The sequence below is a fragment of the Rattus norvegicus genome, chromosome 3 (genome assembly GCF_036323735.1).
Source record: "Rattus norvegicus strain BN/NHsdMcwi chromosome 3, GRCr8, whole genome shotgun sequence".
NCBI classification, from domain to species: domain Eukaryota; kingdom Metazoa; phylum Chordata; class Mammalia; order Rodentia; family Muridae; genus Rattus; species Rattus norvegicus.
Genome location: NC_086021.1, coordinates 29,247,234 through 29,264,401, shown reverse-complemented (window position 1 = coordinate 29,264,401; position 17,168 = coordinate 29,247,234). Strand labels below are relative to the sequence as shown.

The 17,168-nt window shown below is 51.3% G+C and overlaps 1 long non-coding RNA gene across 2 annotated transcripts; it reads left to right on the top strand.

Moving 5' to 3' along the window:
* Positions 1-577: 577 nt before the first annotated feature.
* On the top strand, positions 578-7,723 carry LOC120101509 (uncharacterized). Of its 2 annotated transcripts, XR_005502056.2 has the most exons (4): positions 578-2,306; positions 4,689-4,719; positions 5,237-5,333; positions 7,431-7,723. It is a non-coding gene; the product is annotated as an uncharacterized LOC120101509 (long non-coding RNA). The 2 variants fall into 2 exon arrangements; XR_005502055.2 differs by lacking the exon at positions 4,689-4,719 and having other exon boundaries at positions 654-2,306.
* The last annotated feature ends 9,445 nt before the right edge of the window (positions 7,724-17,168 follow it).

Genomic DNA, 17,168 nt, shown 5'->3' with positions numbered 1-17,168 from the left:
CACACATACACACACATTCACACACACACACACACACACACACACACACACACACACACCTGGCTCTCTCCAGGACAGGGTCTTTGGCTTCTTCTCTCTCCCGCTTCACTGTCTCCACCATCATAAAGGGGAACAGATCCCTGTCCCCCATTTCTCGGCTATACAGAGAGGTGGTGCAGCTGCAGTGCATAGCCGGTCTTCCAGATTTGCACCCCTAACCCGAATCCAGTGGGCCCCGAGGCACTCTGGGCCAGCAAACTCCACTCTCTGGGCCACATTCTATCATGGCAAGCAGGTATCGTCGCCTCCTTGGATGCTGCTTTGTGAGAAGGTCCCCGGGAGCAGCCCCAGTGGCTCAGATCTTGCAGGACCAGGAACCTCATCTGGCTTGAGACCCTGTGCTCTGGAAGAGAAGAGGTTAACAAGCTCTGATTAACGAGCTGAGTTGAGGCTCCTGGCCATAGCGGTCACCTGGTGGTCACCCTTTTCCATTCCCATGGACTGTACTCTAGCTCACAGGTGCCAACAGTGGAAAAAGAGGGTCACCTTCTGCATCCTATGCACGCCCTCTGGTTAAGGAAAACACCTGCCCACCTGGAACTTAGAGCTACCTGGGTTCATGGGCCAGTGTTAGTACTTAGCTGGACACTAGAAACACCCATGTCTCGGGGCAAGTCAGGCACCCTCTAACCCTACACCATGGTTATGTGTAGTACCTGCAGCCACAATCCACAATGAACACACAAAGACTGATTTATTTTACTTGGGGCTTTTTTTTTTTTTCCAAGTTGGGCCTAAAACATACATAGTAAGACCTCACCACACCCCAACCCTGAAGGAAGAGAAAAGGTGAAATCATGAATTAACAAAGGATATTTGGTCCAACATAACCTCCCTATAAGAATCGATGTTAAAATTACAGTTATTAGCCATATTTCCTTTCAGGAGCAGTTAGAGTCACTTCGGAAGGTGAGGCAATTAATTTTTAAGTTTATGTTACACATTATAACACAGCAGGCCATTAACAAGATGGCAACATTAACCTTAATGTACTTGGCAAAGGCTGCTGTGGACGTAAGCTGGACAGGCTCCTGAGCTGCATGGACACAGGACATCCAACAGGACAGGGCTGAGGGGCTTCACCCTGTGTCCCCAACCAGGTGAAAGGCATTCTACAAGTTCACCAGGCTGGTGGATGCTGTCCCCCCTTGGGTGGGAAGGCAAGTGCCTTGCTCCAGGCTTTGGTAGAAAGGGCTCACTCAGACTCTTCCTGGAGGTTAAGACCTTGACAGATGCTGATGGGGGTCCTGTAAGAGGCTTGGCTCTGTGTGGGTTGGGATCAGAGGTTAGAGCTCAGTCTGGAGCTAGGGTTAGAGGGCAGAGATGTATCCCTCATGGCCTGAGAATTTCTTCCCACAAGCCCTTCAGAGTGGGCACCGTGGTGCTCCCACTTTCCAAGAGATGTTCCAGCTCAGGCAGGATCTGCTTTTGTCAATGCCACTAGATAGGGCTGACCTTCCTGCCTGCTGTGACTTCAGGGCCAGTGAGGAGCCTGCCCTTCCTCCAGACCCTCACATACCCTGCTGTACCACTGGCCGCTCCTTACCCACAGTGTGCCCGTGGTGGGCTCTGTACTAGTACTTGGGAGTCTAGACAACTGGGAGAGGGCTCTGGGAGATGCGTTCTGCTCACTTTGAAAGGAGCGTCCAGGCTGGGACTGTGGCTCAGGGGCAGAACACTTACCTAGCACGTGCACAAGGGAAGCCCTGGGGTCATCTCCTGAACAAGAAAGGGAGGCAGGAAGGTGGGTGGGGAGACTCTTTAGCCAGGACGCAAGATGTAGAAACACAAGCATAGTGGACGGGAATTGACTTGAGAAGCTGAGGCCACTCAGGCCCCTCAGGCTACTTGGGATCTGCACCATCCCCAGGGAACACAGGGGCGAGACTTGGCTAGGGCAGAGGACAAGCCTACTCCTCTCCATCTGGATTTCATGGGTTTTAGCAAGTCCACTTGATGAAGATTGCATCTGGGAGTGGCTGGCAAGGAGGTGTGGACTGGGGTTGTCCCTGGAGTAACTGGCAGGGCAGGAAGATGTTGTCCAGGAGCAGGCAGGGGAAAGGTTTGCCCTTGAGATACAAGCCAGGGAACCGGATCAGCCTGGGATCTTTTCGGTGGTGTGAGGCTGCTTCTCTAGGTCCCAGCGCAGACACCAGCCAGCTGTTAAGCCATGGGAAGAACTTGGAGCATTGAGACAGACCACAGCAGTGTTCCACAGCTGAGCAAAGGTGACAACTTTGAAAAAGGTAGGGACATTAGATCTGGAGATGCAGAGTGGAGGGTCTAGGAAGGCCGGGTCAGAGTGGAGGCCAGTGACAGGGGCCTTTCTGTTGTTATCTAGGGAGTGGGCTGATGGCCACCTCCAGGAAGCTTTTCTAGCCTAGCTACCCCAGCAAAGTGCCCCCTCTCAGTCTTTGTGGCTCTGGGGACAAAAGCTTTGTGGAGGGAAGTATTTGGGCAGAGCATAGCGAGACGGGGCTCACACTGAGGTTTCTCTAGGCATGAGGGGTGCCTCCCTCCTTCAAACAAAACAGCAGAGGCCACGGCAAGCGCACCTGTGAGGCATTCCCCAGCAGATCCTAAGAGCCAGAGCTGGCTTCCAACTCACATAGTCCTGTCCCTTGTCCCCGTTTCCTGAGTGACCCACGCAGGCACCTGTATTATTATACCTCATGGCTGGTCAGAAATAGGTGGCTTTACAGAGGAACTGAAGGCAGAGGGCTGGAAAGAGGAGATTCACTTGTTCACTCACTCACTCATTCATGTTCTCATTCACTTACATAGTCACTCGCTCCCTCAATGGTGGTGTTTCTCAAGGCCTGAGCCAGTCCCGGTGAGCAGCGTGGGGCATATAGCATCCCGAGCCCTGTGCTACCTGGTTCAAACCTCGGTGCTGAGAGCTCCTCCCTCAAATTCAGGTGTCCCGGTCTCTTTGTGAGTGGGCCTGCAGCTGCAGAAGGCACTAAAATAAGCCCTTCCTCCTCATCGAGCTCCCCGTGGTATCAAGGGCCCCTTGATACCGCCTGTCTGTGCCTCTGTTGCCCAGAGTGGCTTCTCTGCCTCTGTGTGGCTGTATCCTGAGAACACAGGTCACGGCACAGTCATGGGTCTCTACTCCATGTGGCCAGACCTTAACTAATTAATTACATCCCCAACAACCCAACCTAGGGAAAGCACGTTCTGAGGACCTGGGTGGGAGTCAGGCCGAGGACCTACTTTGGAGTCTGCTCTCCCTGGCTCTTATCTAGCACTGACAGCTGGAGACAGGCAGCCCAGGGCAGAGATAGATAGACTCAACACATTTCCTCAGCCTTGACCTCCTGTATGCTAAAGCCAGTCCACTTGGTCTCCTCAGAAACTCTGAAAAACAAAATGAAACAAAAAACAAAAAAACAAAAACAAAAAAAGCAACAACAACAACAACACCCAACTCAGCAGAATGGAAGCTACCTTGCCCACTGTGTGAGAGCCTGGATGGAGCTCGCCACTGAGGACCCCCAAACTCTGGAGTGCCATGCTGCTTAGTCACCCCTAGACACCAGGTAGACACTTGAATCTTGAGACCCCTTTGCTACTTATGCCACCGCCCTAGCTTGTTCCCTAGGAAGACCCTTCCTCCCACCCTGTAGGGCCAGTTGTGACCTCAGTTAGCACTGGGGATCAGAGAGTAGGAGAGCTTTGAAGCAGAGCTGTCGTAGGAGGAGGGACAGGGGACCAGGACAGCATTCCTCTTTCCTTCCATCTTGCCCTAGATCTTTGTCAACAAGACTCAGATGTATCGGAGACGAGCCTGCTGGGCCTCACACCTATAACTTTAAATTTAAAAAGCCATGTGCCGTTCTGGGCTCTAGCGGCAGCCCGGCGTGGCAGCCTCATAAAGATCATGTTATAGTACAAGCCATTACGCGCCAGTTTACTGTACACACATTTCTAAATGGTTCGGCAAATAGCAGCCTTCTCACGGGCAGGGAAGGAGAACAGCTTCATTTGGGGTAACAAATGATCCTTGATTTGATTTTAAATGCAATGACAGCCGAATTTATTTCTTATTTAATCACTTCCCTGCGCCATAGAGAGCAGGGCGATATTAAGTCCACAGTGAGCAGGCCGCGCAATCCACGGAAAGCGACGACTCATACATTATGTTTACAGGGCAGAGCGAGGCTGCCGCGTGAAGCGCACCACTAGAATGGGTATTTTTGTCATTTACACAGTAGCTTATAACATTATTTCTTCCTGCCTCCAATTTTTCAGTAATAAAAATATAGGCAACGCAATTCTCTTTGCATTACAGATAAACCATCTTGATTCTTTATTAAATATTTTTATTAATCTGAAGTGCTGCGAAGTGTCGGGGCAAATAAATCAGGCTGGCGGCAGCCATTTCCCTCTGCCGGTAGGAGCTCCATCAAGTGGCTTCGGCAAAGCACAGTGCCCGGAAAGACTCAGCCCCATCACTAGCCCCTGTCTGCCCTGCTTTGTAGACATGGACACTTGGCAGAAGTGACAGTAGTGGGATGTGTTTGTCTTTCAAGATCCAACTGTGTTGGGAGACCACTCTACAATCCCCTGGTTCTCGTTCTATTTAATTAGGAATGACTTACTCTTGGTTTCACTCTTTGTGCCAGGTTGGGAAATGCACTGCCACAGGAGGGCTAGGTAAGGAGGGGTTTCTTTAGAACCCCTAGAGAGAAGCAGGGTGTATGTGGGGGTTAGGCTCAGGGTCATACTGCAGCAGGGGCTCGGGGCTTGACAGGGAAGGGCAGGGCAAAGCAGTCCTGGCTGACTGGCTCCCCTCCCCAGTTCCTCCCTGTTTGTCTTCTCTTCCATGGTGAAGAGATGCAGTGAGAGAAAGGGGGGAGGATCCTTAGAGGGCATAGTTTCTTCCTGGAACATTCTCTTTCCAGCCCCTGCGATAGACCCATTTCAGAGCAGGGCACAGCTATGGAGCCTGCCTCTCTTTCATAAGCATCTCTCCCTCCGTTTCCCTAGCTGTCTTGCGTCCTAGGGAAGCTGGTTGGTACCACTCAACTCTGACACAGCTTCACCACGGAGAAGTCTCTGGGGTTATGTCCTCTCAGATGTTGGGGGTCATTGCTGCCTAGGGAGTGCTGAAGTATTTGCTCTTGGGTTGGGGTGTCTGACAAACGAGGGGTAAGTTGTTCTCAATCCCCAGACACAAGGCTGGACCTGGAGCTCAGAAGAATTCCAAGGCTCTCCTGCTTCAGTGGGGCATGATGCAGAGTCAACCGGTCGTCAAAGGCTAGAATAATGTATGTATTGGTGCTAAGGCTCTGTGACCTCTGAAATCCCATAGTCATGAGGTCGGGTCCTGTCCTAGATGGCCTCTTCAATGACAAAGTCCTCTCACCTTGGGTTGTACTCTTCTCCATCCCTGAATAGAGGGCAAGGGTGCTAATTCCATAATGGAAAGCTGTCAAGAATTATGTTAGCTATGACCCTGCCGTCCTAGGCCTGGTAATCCAGACAAGCCCTGCCCCATGGCTAAAACACAGCTTCCGGCTCGAGAGTAGAATGTCCACACCCATATTCTAGCCTCGTTTCCTCAGTCTGTGGACATAAGCCTGAAGGACACACTGGGCATGTTTCCCCAGGTCATGGTGGAGGCTTGGCTTCTGTGGAAGGCCCCATTAAGTGGAGTATACATAAGGGGCCCACAGAGATGAACCAGGGGAGGCCGGGGCAGGGCACACCAGGAGAATGGAAAAGGATGGTGCAGAGGGAGAGTCAGACGGAGGACACTGGAAGAGGAGCTGGGAGGACCATCAGGGTGAGTCCTCAACTCTATGGTCCTGAGCACTTGAAGTAAAGGGAGTTCAGGGGACACTTCCAGAAGACCCATGTATTTGTTCTCAATGCCAAGAGGTCAGTGCTGAGTGTCTCTGTGATAACCTGTGGGGATGGAAGGTACTCATGTCCCTATTTTCCACCACCTAGGCCAAGAGTTATTGGTGGCCTGGCTCTACCACATGGGGCTCCTGATCTCCTTCAAGCCTATAGGTCCCTCACCTATAAAACCTCCTTTCAGGTAGAGGGTGTCTCTGGGGTGTGGACTGTAAGCTACGTGTATCTGGGGGATGAGCAGTGCCCGAGACTCAACACCTGAGTTGGGGAGGGCTGGGGATGCTGTCTGGCTGAGCACCAGAACACAGAGCCCCTGCCACCTCAGCGGGAAACATGAATCCATCACGTGTGTCCCAGCCTGCCCGAGGAGCTCTGGTACTGACTTGGCCACTAGGCTTAGGCCATCCAATCTGACACCAGGAGGGCCAACCGGGCAGAGTCAGCCTACCGAAACTTCTGGTTTTGCTGGAATGATAAAGTAGCTGGGGTGGGGAAGGAATGAATATCTTGTCGACGACTCAGGCAGACAGTCCCTCCCTTTATCTGCCTCAGTTTCTGTTGTGGCCCTGGAGTATCTGTATTTTGATGCTAATTCCACTGCCCCAAGGACAGCTGCCTAGTCACAACTCAGTTATCAGGTGACTTCACCAGAACCTTCTCCCCCATTGAATTTGTAAAATACAGGTGAGGGGCAGGTACAGGATAGAAGGAGGCCTGTCATTGGAGGAGAAGGAAGGAGAGAAGGAAGGGGAGGGAAGGGGGAGAGAGAGGGAGAGGGAGAGAGAGAAGTCTTGGAAGGACATTATGGCAGGTGACGTTAAAATTCCACGCTGTACCTTTACAGGTTGTTACAATTTTTTTTTCCCCCCGGAGCTGGGGACCGAACCCAGGGCCTTGTGCTTGCTAGGCAAGCGCTCTACCGCTGAGCTAAATCCCCAGCCCCTATTTTTTATATTTTACAGCAACACGTTTCCAATGACAGTGTGGCTATACTGGGGAGCACATTTCTTCTGCCCAGGCCAGACACTGCCTCACAGGGACCGGGTGGATGTCTGCTGTGGCCACTGTGGTAACTAAGACCCTGGTTGCTGGGCTGCATGGGCAGTGCCCAACTCACCATTGCCCCATGAGCTCTTGAAGGACACCCAGGGTGTAGGAGATTTGTGTAGTCACCCAAAGATGGAATCCCGCCCTCCCAGTGCCTTCTGTCATGGCACTTCAGCACACAGACTACAGGGATGGTAAGAATGGTGGCACCTTGGTTCCAGCAGCGCTCTCAGCCCAGGACGAGGCAGTTTGGATACCAGATGGGGGCTGGATCCCTGAGTGCTCCTGTGGGAGGGTCCAACCTCTGTCCTAGCAGAGACATTTCTAGACGAGAAGCTATCTAAATATCCCAGGTGCCTGCCATCCTCCATGGCTCAAATCCTCTGAGACTCACTAATGAGAAGGCCAAGTTCAGACCTGGAGTCTTGGACAGTGAGTGTTTTGTGCTCTCATTCCAGCGTCCGAGTGCTGTCCTTGAGACCCTTGCGACTTCCTCAAGCCTCTTGGGGGAAGAAAGGAAGGACCTTATCCAGGGGCAAAGATGAGGGACTTGGCAGATCCTCACCTAAGCACCTGTGCACCTGTAGGTAGAATAATGGAGAAAGGTCCTGCCTATGCCCTTGTGCCCACCTGATGCCCTGACACGTATGTGTGGATATGTTCATGCCCTGACAAGGCGCACGTGTGGAGTTCAGTGGACAACTTGTGGGAGTTGCTTATCTCCTTCCACTATAAGGGTCTTGGGTATTGAACTCGGGTCATCAGAGTTGGTGACAGACCTCTTTACCTGCTGTCACCTCCTGTACTATTGTGTGACTTGCTGCGTATAATGCCCCTTAATCAGGTCGGTTAGTTTGCTAAGATGATTTGTGGGGTTCAGGATAATACTAGTCAGGACCCTACTTCATTAGTCATTGGTTCATTATTTTCTATCATTCAGTGCAGTGAGATCCTGGGTGATGCCCAGGAGGGGAGTGGGAGGTCCTGAGTAATTTGGGGGAGGGCCCAATTCTAGCACCGTCTCACTTAAGCTTCAAGAAGATCAACCCAACTGAGAAGCTTCTCAGAGTCTCCATCTCAGAGGCGCAGTCCTCAAGTTCAGCCTCCAGCCCTGTCTCTCCCTGACGTCTAGTGGTGACAGTACCAACTCTATCCTATGTTCTTCCTGAAACACTCATTCTGAAGATATGGAGGTTCCCCAGACTCCCGCCACCTCCCTAAGCCTCCCAAAGTCATTCTTACCTCTGTGGCATTTCTAGTATTTGAGGAACTTGTGTCTGGAACCAGGAACCAAGGCCAAATACATATATCTTACTATAGTTTGGGAAATTCCTGGGGATTGTCAGCCTTATAAAGGAAGAAGTTCTGATGCTACTACAACACTGATGAACCCTAAGGCTTACAGTGTGTGTGTGCGCGTGTGTGCGTGTGTGTACGCGCACGTGTGTGTGTGTGTGTGTGTGTGTGCACGTGAATGCGTGTGCACATGCACTCTAGTTGAGTTAAAACTTACATAACTGTGTATTTGGAAATCCTAAAGGGGAAAAGTGTCAAAGGGCACAGGAGCCCACCAGAAAGGCCAACAGTGGGAAAAGGCAGAGCCAAGGTAACAGAAGCCCTGGGTTATAACTGGAGTGTTTTTGCACCTTGGGTCTATGTTAAATGGAGTTAGTGAGGAGGCGGGTGGGTGATCAGAGACAAACCTCTCACACAGAGGAAAATTCCAAGTCACTTGATTGCCTAGTCTTCGCACGAGAGGGGCACTGTGACTTGTTCTTAGGGCAGGAACGGCACTGTAGCTTGTAACCTAGCACAGGCTCCCCCAGGCTCTCCCAGGCTCTCCCAGGTGGGTGGTCAAGCCTGACTGTCTGCACTGACGGGTGGGGTGAGGGTGGCCTCTGCAGGCCAACGCCATGGTCACGGAAGGTAGAACCCAGCCGAAGGGAGACAAAACCCTGTCCACATGGACTCTGAGCCATCAAGGCCTCCAAAGGAAGGAATGTTTGAGATGCTGTCACAGCCAAGTGGAACTTAGGCCAACACTGGACATGGTGTGTAGTGTTCTGGGATAGGATGGGTCATCACGTAAGGCAGCAAACCTGGATGTGGCTTCAGTTATTGAAGAAGAGTAGATTCCTGGGAGAGTGGTGCCAGGAACTTCTGAGGTATAATTTCACTTTGGATAAGCCACACAGTTCATAGGCTGGGATATGTGACCCAGGTCCAGCCTCAGACCCCAGGCTACTTTGTAAAATGGCTCAAGGCCTAGTCCTGGCCCTGACCATCTATGGGCACAGAAGCTTTTCAGCAGTTTCTATCTTATGTCACAGCTGTGATATACAAACTCCCCACAGAAGGAGACTCTGATAGAGGGCTGAGGGGCACTGTACCTCACTCTGGGAGGAGGGAGGAAGAAAGAAAAAGAGAGAGAGGCCGGAATAACCACATTTTAACCCATCATAATGTGGAGAGTTTTGTTATGAAAAACACCAGAAAGCCATTAATGTAAATCATGAAATATTCATCAAGGAAGTCACTTAAATGTCTTGTGTTCCCAGAAGTGGCGCTGGGTTCTTCCTGCATCCGGGCGCGGAGTACCAGCCACTGAACATCTTCCTATGCATTAGTGCTGAACTAGAAGCCATAGCTCATACCACAGGCAGTGGCCTCTGTGCCCTGGATCACCTAGCAGGAGTAGGACGATGTTGTGGAAGCCGTGACCGTCATTTTCCTTGATGTGTCACTTAGAGTGGCAATTGCCTCACCAGAGATCCCCTGGATCAGACCCTGAACACACAGTCCTGCCTGAGAGCCGCAAGAAAGGCCACTTCTGGGGTGTGGGGAGGGGGAGATGAATCACCGGTTAGGAGCCATTGCTGCTCTTTCAGAAGGCTAGCTTCAATTACTAGCACCCACATGGCTGCTTGCAAACACCCTTAACTACAGTTCCAGGATACCCCCGCCTGGTCTCCATGGGGACCAGGCACACACATAGTAGACATGCACGCACTCATGCATGCACACATGTGCGCACGCGTGCGCGCACACACACACACATACACACACGCACGCGCACACACACACATTCATGTGCACAAGCAAAAAAGTCATAGATAAAAACCCAAAAGACAAATAAGTCTTTTAAAAAGAGGGCATGAGGCTGACCTTTAATCCCAGCACTCAGAAGGCAGAGGCAGGGATTCTCTGAGTTCGAGGCCAGCCTGGTCTACAGAGCCAGTTCTAAAATACATAGAGAAGCTTTGTCTCAAAACCCAAACCCCAAACCAAAACCGAAACCAAAACCAAACCAAACAAAAAATAGGGCACGAAGGTGTGAGGGAGTGGGGATGGATTTGGAAGGAGGATTTGCCTGGGAAATGGAGGTCTATTTCTCTCTGGGCTCTGCCTCTTCTTGTCAGTGGCAAGAGCAGAGCAAATGCTCGGTGAAACGTCCCAGGATTCCTCAGAACTTTGTCCCTACAACTAGGTATGCGCACAGCTCCCTTGATGATGACAGAAGGTGAACCTCCTGGGGCCATGCACAGCCAAGACCCCAGCCCAGTAGAGGGAAGGAATATGCTGGTGGCCCACAGATAGTCCCCAGTGGGGGGCTCCGGAAGCCTGGGTCTCATCTTCTGCTGTAGCGCAGTATCCTGGAGAAGGTTGTTCTCATCTTTGGGCTTCTTGGCTCTCTCCATATTCTAAGGAGTTTCCTGGGAGGCGGGCATTCAGGGCAGAAGGGTCCAGAAGAGGCTGGGGCTGGAAGTGAGGAAACTTTGCCTTCTGCTCTTTGCTTGTCTATAACACCCGGCCCAAGACTTCCCATCTGGGGTGGTGGGACCCCTAGGAGAGCTTGTCATCCTGTCAAAGGGAGACCAAGGGTGTGCTACCGAAGGTTAGTGCCCATTACTGTTCATTAGTGTCCAGGAATCAAGATGCTAAAGACTGCTTACTGCATGTGCAATAGCCTCACCCCAGTAAGGATCCTCTCCATGGTGCTGCTGTGTCAAACCAGCATTTCAGTGGAGAGCGTGTAGCCTTCTAGCAAACCAGGCCTCTGTAGGCCTTGTGCTCTCAGATCCCAGGCATGGGTCCAGGATGGTTAAAGACCCTGGTGACAGTAAAACTTTGATCCCAATTCGATAAATTCCATGGGTATAGCGCTCTGACATGCACAAACAGAACTGCCTACTGTTTGGTGTCCCTGAGGTTGACCAGGTACTTGACACCTCAAACCTGTTGGACCATACTCTGATTCCCAGCAGAGGGGCACCGTGGGTCCACAGGGTACCAATCCCACCCCTCTTCTTTTTTCCTTCTCCTCCATTTCTCTCTTTCGTTTTGAGATGGGTAGCCTCAACTGGCTTGGAATTTACTACATAGACCAGGCTGGGCTGGAAATTGCAGTAATCCTCCTATCTCTAACTTCCTGGAAATCACAGCAATCTTTCTGTTTTTGACCCCCAAGTGTGGGGATCACAGGTCTGTCAGCATGCTCGGGGAGGAACCTTGTTTTTTACATAACCTCTGTGCTATTGTCCTGACACATTCCACAGGGAGCTGCTCTCTTAGACCCTTCACAGAGGGTTGGTCTCTGTCATGGCCTCCCCTGTAGTCTTCCCTTCTCAGCACTGAGGACAAAACTCAGCATCTTGAGCTTCCTAGGCAAGCTTTTCACCTTCATGCTAAATCCTCAGCCCCTCATCTATCCTTTCTAAACAGCCAAGGGCAAAGATGGTGACCACCCACAGGCATACTGGGGAAAGGGTCCCAGGAGGACCTGAAGAGGCAGGCTACGTGGGGTTCCAGATGTCTGTGAAGGCAGAGTCTGGGGAGGGAATGGGCCTAACTCTGAGCCCGTGGGCTCTGTTGTAGCTACTGCCCCAAGTGAGTCGTGGGGCAAGGTGAGGGGCAGTCGTCTGGTCGCACAGGGTGAGCATCTGGTAGCAAATGGAACCTTTGAAGGTTGGGAAAAGGAGTTTTCCCCTGGGATAAAGCAGCAGCCCCATGGGGATAATGCCAGGAGGGGTGGGGTCTTTTTGAAAGGAGGCATTTTGGAACATGTCCCTTCCCACAAGAACAATCAGGGAATAGCCTCGAGAAATCTGATTTTTTTTCACTTACTGTGAATTTAGTGAATTGCTATGGTTTATTGGGCACTTGGGCCAGCCTATAATTGCCTTAAACAGTAGAAATAGCCCCGGGAAGCTGCTCCAGAGAGGCTGCAGTAGGCTCTACGACTTCATCCAGTTCCAAGGTACCGCCATTTCTCCTAGTGCAAAACGGAAGGCTGACATCAGGCCAGACCCCTGGTCTTTGACTTTTGTTTCAGAGACACAGAGGATGCAGAAAGTCCAGCTAGGGGTCCAGTCTTGTTTCACACTTCCAGACAGAAAGCCTGTGGAGGTGAAGGTTGCATAGGCCTAGCCTACACCACAGCTGGGACTTGAATTCAGGGTCTGTACTGGTCTCGGTCAAGCTTCCCATCCTTTCACTCCAGTCACAGAAGCAAGAGACACAGAGTGGCTGTCAAGGTCCGGGAGCCTAAGAGTGGACAGAATCCCCTGTGTTGGGCAGGGGGTGGAGGACTCTTGGTTCTATAACTGATATGCCCTTAAGGTGAGAGAGTAGCAAGATGACCTGGTGTCCCCTTGGTTCCTTGAGGAAGAGACAGAACCCTGCAGCACAGTTGAGGGCCCCGCTCCCAGATGACTGGAATGGTGTCTGCTATCTCATTATTTTGGGAGCTGGGAAATTACTATTCATGACAGTAAACTTAAAAATGAAATAATAAGTCTGTCCTTATAAAAAGCAAATTGCGATGTCGGAATATTCATGAGCTGTGACTTCATGGGAAATGGCAGCGCGGGGAGATTAACATTTGGTTAAGTCAGCAGCAGCAGAACTTAGGGAAATGTGCCTGTCAGTCTGAGGAGATGGTGATTAATACTTCCTGTTTGCGGCCCCTTAACGGGTGCATTTTAATGTAATAATTAATTAACCTTGGGGATCACTCACATTTCCCAACTCCTGATGCTGTGGCTTGGGGGAGGGGGTTCTTTTCGCCCGGTTCCTATCCACCTCGGGCACCGGATCCTTGGGACTGACCTCTCGAGGAACTGAGAGGTCAAAATCGAGCCCAAATGTCACTGAGGGGCTTGTGTGTGCAGGATGGGGTGGCATAGGCTGGACAAGGGACAACAACACAGTCCTGTGCTAGTAAATGCCCAAGGCCTCTCCGTTAGTGCTGCACGTTGAAGGTCCCTGCACTCATGCCCACTTGGAACCTGAGGATGTGGCTTTGCAGGAGTGGGTCTTTCCAGGTCCACTGGTCTAAGATCTCAGATGAGCTTGGTCTAGAGTTTGGTACTAAATCCAGCAACGGGTTTCCTTATAAGAGGAGAGAACACAGACTCAGCGGGAATAAGCCAGCTATTTGAGCCAAAATTAAGGACATCCAGGACATGAGAGCCATTGGAAGCTGGGAGGGGCCTGGAATGGCCAGTCCTACTGGGAACTTGATGCTGACTACTGTCCCCCCTGCACATGTGGGAAAGCATTCCTGTTGTTTCGAGCCACATACTCCATTCCTGGAGCTGTAGCTATCCCAGGACACTCTAACAGCGGTTGGCCACAGTGGCTGGTGTTGAGGCAGCTCAGGGAGGCCTTAGGGGGAAGAAAAGGGGCTCTTTAGAAGCTGGATTAGAGGACCCGGTACTGGCTTTGTCTCCTCTCTCTCCTATTGTTGGACTAGAGATACACTTCTCAGACTGGATCCCCTCAGCACACCACAGGGGAGCATGGAAGCATGCCCTTCTATGCCCTTCACTTGCTGCCTGGAAAACACAGCTATATCCTTCATAGCCCGTTCCCAGCCCCCTCCTCTGGTGGTGCTGCTCCTCAGTGCTCTACGTAACCCATCCTGCAGGCTGGCACTGTTTCCAGACAGCTCCAACTCTGAGCCCTGCTGATTAGAGGTAGCCAGGCCAAGCCTTGGGGTCCCAGGGTCACACCCATACCTGCACACCTGCACACCTGCTCATGCATTTATGTGCAGCACATACATACCAGTGATGACTGGTATGCCTACAGACACAGGTGCACACTGCATACTCCCATATAAATGCATCCATGTACACAGACATATGTACATCTACATACATGCTTGCACAGTATGCACACTCACGCTACACAACCAGCCAACTCACAAAGACCTGCTCTGAGCTGGACAGCGGCTTATTGGCGCCTTCTAGTGGCTGGCTCCAGGTACTGCAGTATTCTCCTCTTCATAAAATTTGCAGCATTGGGACTCTGTCCTGTTCAGGGCCAGCCAGCAGGAACATTTAATTGATGCCCTTTTGCAGGGAGACCCTTCTCAGTTTGTTTAGCATAGTTAATGCCAACATAACATGTACACTGACACCACACAGGGCATGTTTCCCCAGGGTGTTTGCCAGGGCAGAGGGTGGGGAGGACATGGGAAGGAGGGCCATGTTCCTGTTAGCCACCTCCTCCAGTGAACTCTTGGTGCTGGGGCAGAAACCAGTACCTGGTTGTGGCAGCCGTCTTGCCAGGGATGGCTCTTTTCTGACTGCAGGCTCTCTGGTTCCTATGTGAATCCCGGACCTGCCACACTCAGACCAACTGGGGTGGGGAGCTGACCGGCTCTGGGAGCATCCATCTGGCTTGTTCTGTCCTTGAAAACCATACGGACAGGAAGGTGTCCCTAAGGATGTGAGTAGTGTTGCAAGCTGAGGTTGCTTGGATCTTACTCATCAAGCTTTGTGGGCTAGGGTCTGGAGTAGGGGTTCCAGTGTGAAGGTAGTACTAAGTTTGCCGTAGGGGTCATGTGTAGTATGACCTTGGGGACTTTAGTATAGTTCTCTTGGCCAATAGAGGTTCTGAGAGAGCCTCCAGGAACCCCTCTGTAGATTCCTTTTCTCCCTGGAATGGTTAATATTTTTAACAGACTTAATTAATTTGTTTTTCTGGTATAAAAACCCTTATGTGGTAGCCACAGCTGGAGCTTGGATCCTCTGGACAGATACTCTGGTGTGGGTTTTCACAAGATGATCAGTGAATTCCTGATAAGGAGACTTGGTGAGCAGAGTCTCTTTCCAGAGGCCAGGGTCCCTGTAGCTGCAGGTTTTGGAGATGGCACCAAAGGTGGCCTTGGCAAAGTTGCCCAGGGTGGCAGTGCAGCCTCTGGCTGAAGTGTAGCAGTCATCTATACAGGCCATCATCAGTAGCCTCTTGGGCACAGGAGCAGAGACAATGCCAGTATCTCTGAGTGCAGGGATGAAATGCACCAGCACAGAGCCACAGAGGCCTGTCACCTTGCATGGCACAGTGTGGGGCTTGCCAATCTTGTTCCCCCAGTAGCCTCTCCATACAGGGACGATGGAAAGCTTGGCCAAGATGATGGCCCCTTGGACGGCAGTGGCTCCTTGGAGCACTTAACACCAAGACCAGTGTGACCACTATTGTCTTCAATGGCTACAAAAGGTTTGAACCTGGTCCACTGGCCAGCCCAAGTCTGCGTTTGCACTGGCATGATCTTCAGACCCTCATCCTTTAGGGATGTGCCCAGGAAAAAGTCAATCATCTCAGACTCTTTAATGAGCAGGGAGAACAGGACTTGATCTTCCTGTCTTTAACCATGCTTGGTGACAGGGATTTACTCTGTCTTCAGCCCATGACCATGGCCCTTAAGACTGCTGCCGAATCCTCTGAGGAAGCTGCCAAGGCCTCCTAATCCCAACACCCCTCTCCCCCTCCATCCTCTGCTGCACCAGCGGCAGATGACGCTGTTTGGTGTTTTCCAGAAGAAGAAGAAGAAGAAGAAGAAGAAGAAGAAGAAGAAGAAGAAGAAGAGGAGGAGGAGGAGGAGGAGGAGGAGGAGGAGGAGGAGGAGGAGGAGGAGGAGGAGGAGGAGGAGGAGGGGGAGGGGGAGGGGGAGAGGAGGAGGGGGAGAGGAGGAGGGGGAGGGGGAGGGGGAGGGGGGAGGGGGGAGGAGGAGAACAAGAAGGGGAACAAGAAGAGGAAGAGGAAAAGGAGGAGGAGGAGGAGGAGGAGGAGAAGGAGGAGGAGGAGGAGGAGGAGGAGGAGGAGGAGGAGAAGGAGAAGGAGAAGGAGAAGGAGAAGGAGAAGGAGAAGAGGAAGAAGAAGAAGAAGTTAGTAGCAGCTAAGTTGTTTTAATTAAGAGTCTTCAGAGTCTCATCTGGCCCATCATAGGAACACAGGATCTGCCAGCCAAGGAGCCTCACCTGTTGCACCCCCAACATAAATAGCAGGCACTGTGTAAACACGCACCTTTCTATGGGCAGGCAGGGAGGGGACAGCACGTTCTGTGAAACAGAGACTGAGACTGGACAAGGTAAAGAATGGTACCAGATGGGCAGAAGCTGAGTCTCCGTGCCTTAGCCAAGCCGGTGAGTAGAGGGAGAATGGATGAGTTCTCCCTTGAATAATACACGAGCGCCACGACTGCTGCTGGGCTTCTGTAGGAAGGCTGATCTGGGAGACTGGGCAGCCCATCTTTCATCAGAGTGCTCTGTGTGGTATCTCTGTGTCCACATAGGAGCCTGTAGTTTTTGGAGGAGGGGACCTGTTGTCTCCAGCTGGGAAGGGAATACATAATACATTGTGAAGATCACTATCTCAACAATTCCTTCTGCTCACTTCCCCAGTCCTGGGGATCCTGAAGAGCCAGATCTAGCACATGGAAGAGACTTGTCCCATGTTCCTTTGGGCATTTCTTTTGGCATATCCAGTGGTAAGGTGCTGAATTTGGGCTATGGGGAAATACTTTGCAAACATTCTTACTATGCAAACCAGTAGGCCTGGGGCAGCGGCCATGACTGGCGGCCAGGAGAAAGAGAACATAAGACCGTTGAAGAATGGGCTGAGTTACCTAGGATTTGGACAAAGAGCAAGGGGTTTGTTGGGGAGAGGCCTGGGGGACTTGAAGACAGTCCTCAAAACCTTTATGGCTTAGTTCTATACCATCTGCCAAGACTCAGATCTGTGGCAAGATCTCCTAGAACTTGTCAAAAATAACTATGAACTTGGCCTCCTGTTCCTCCTACTTCCACAACACCATTCCTGGATCACTGATAATTGCTTTTTTTTTTTAAATTAAAAAACATTTATTCGGTGAGTATTTTGCTTACATATATGTGTTAACATTACCAGAG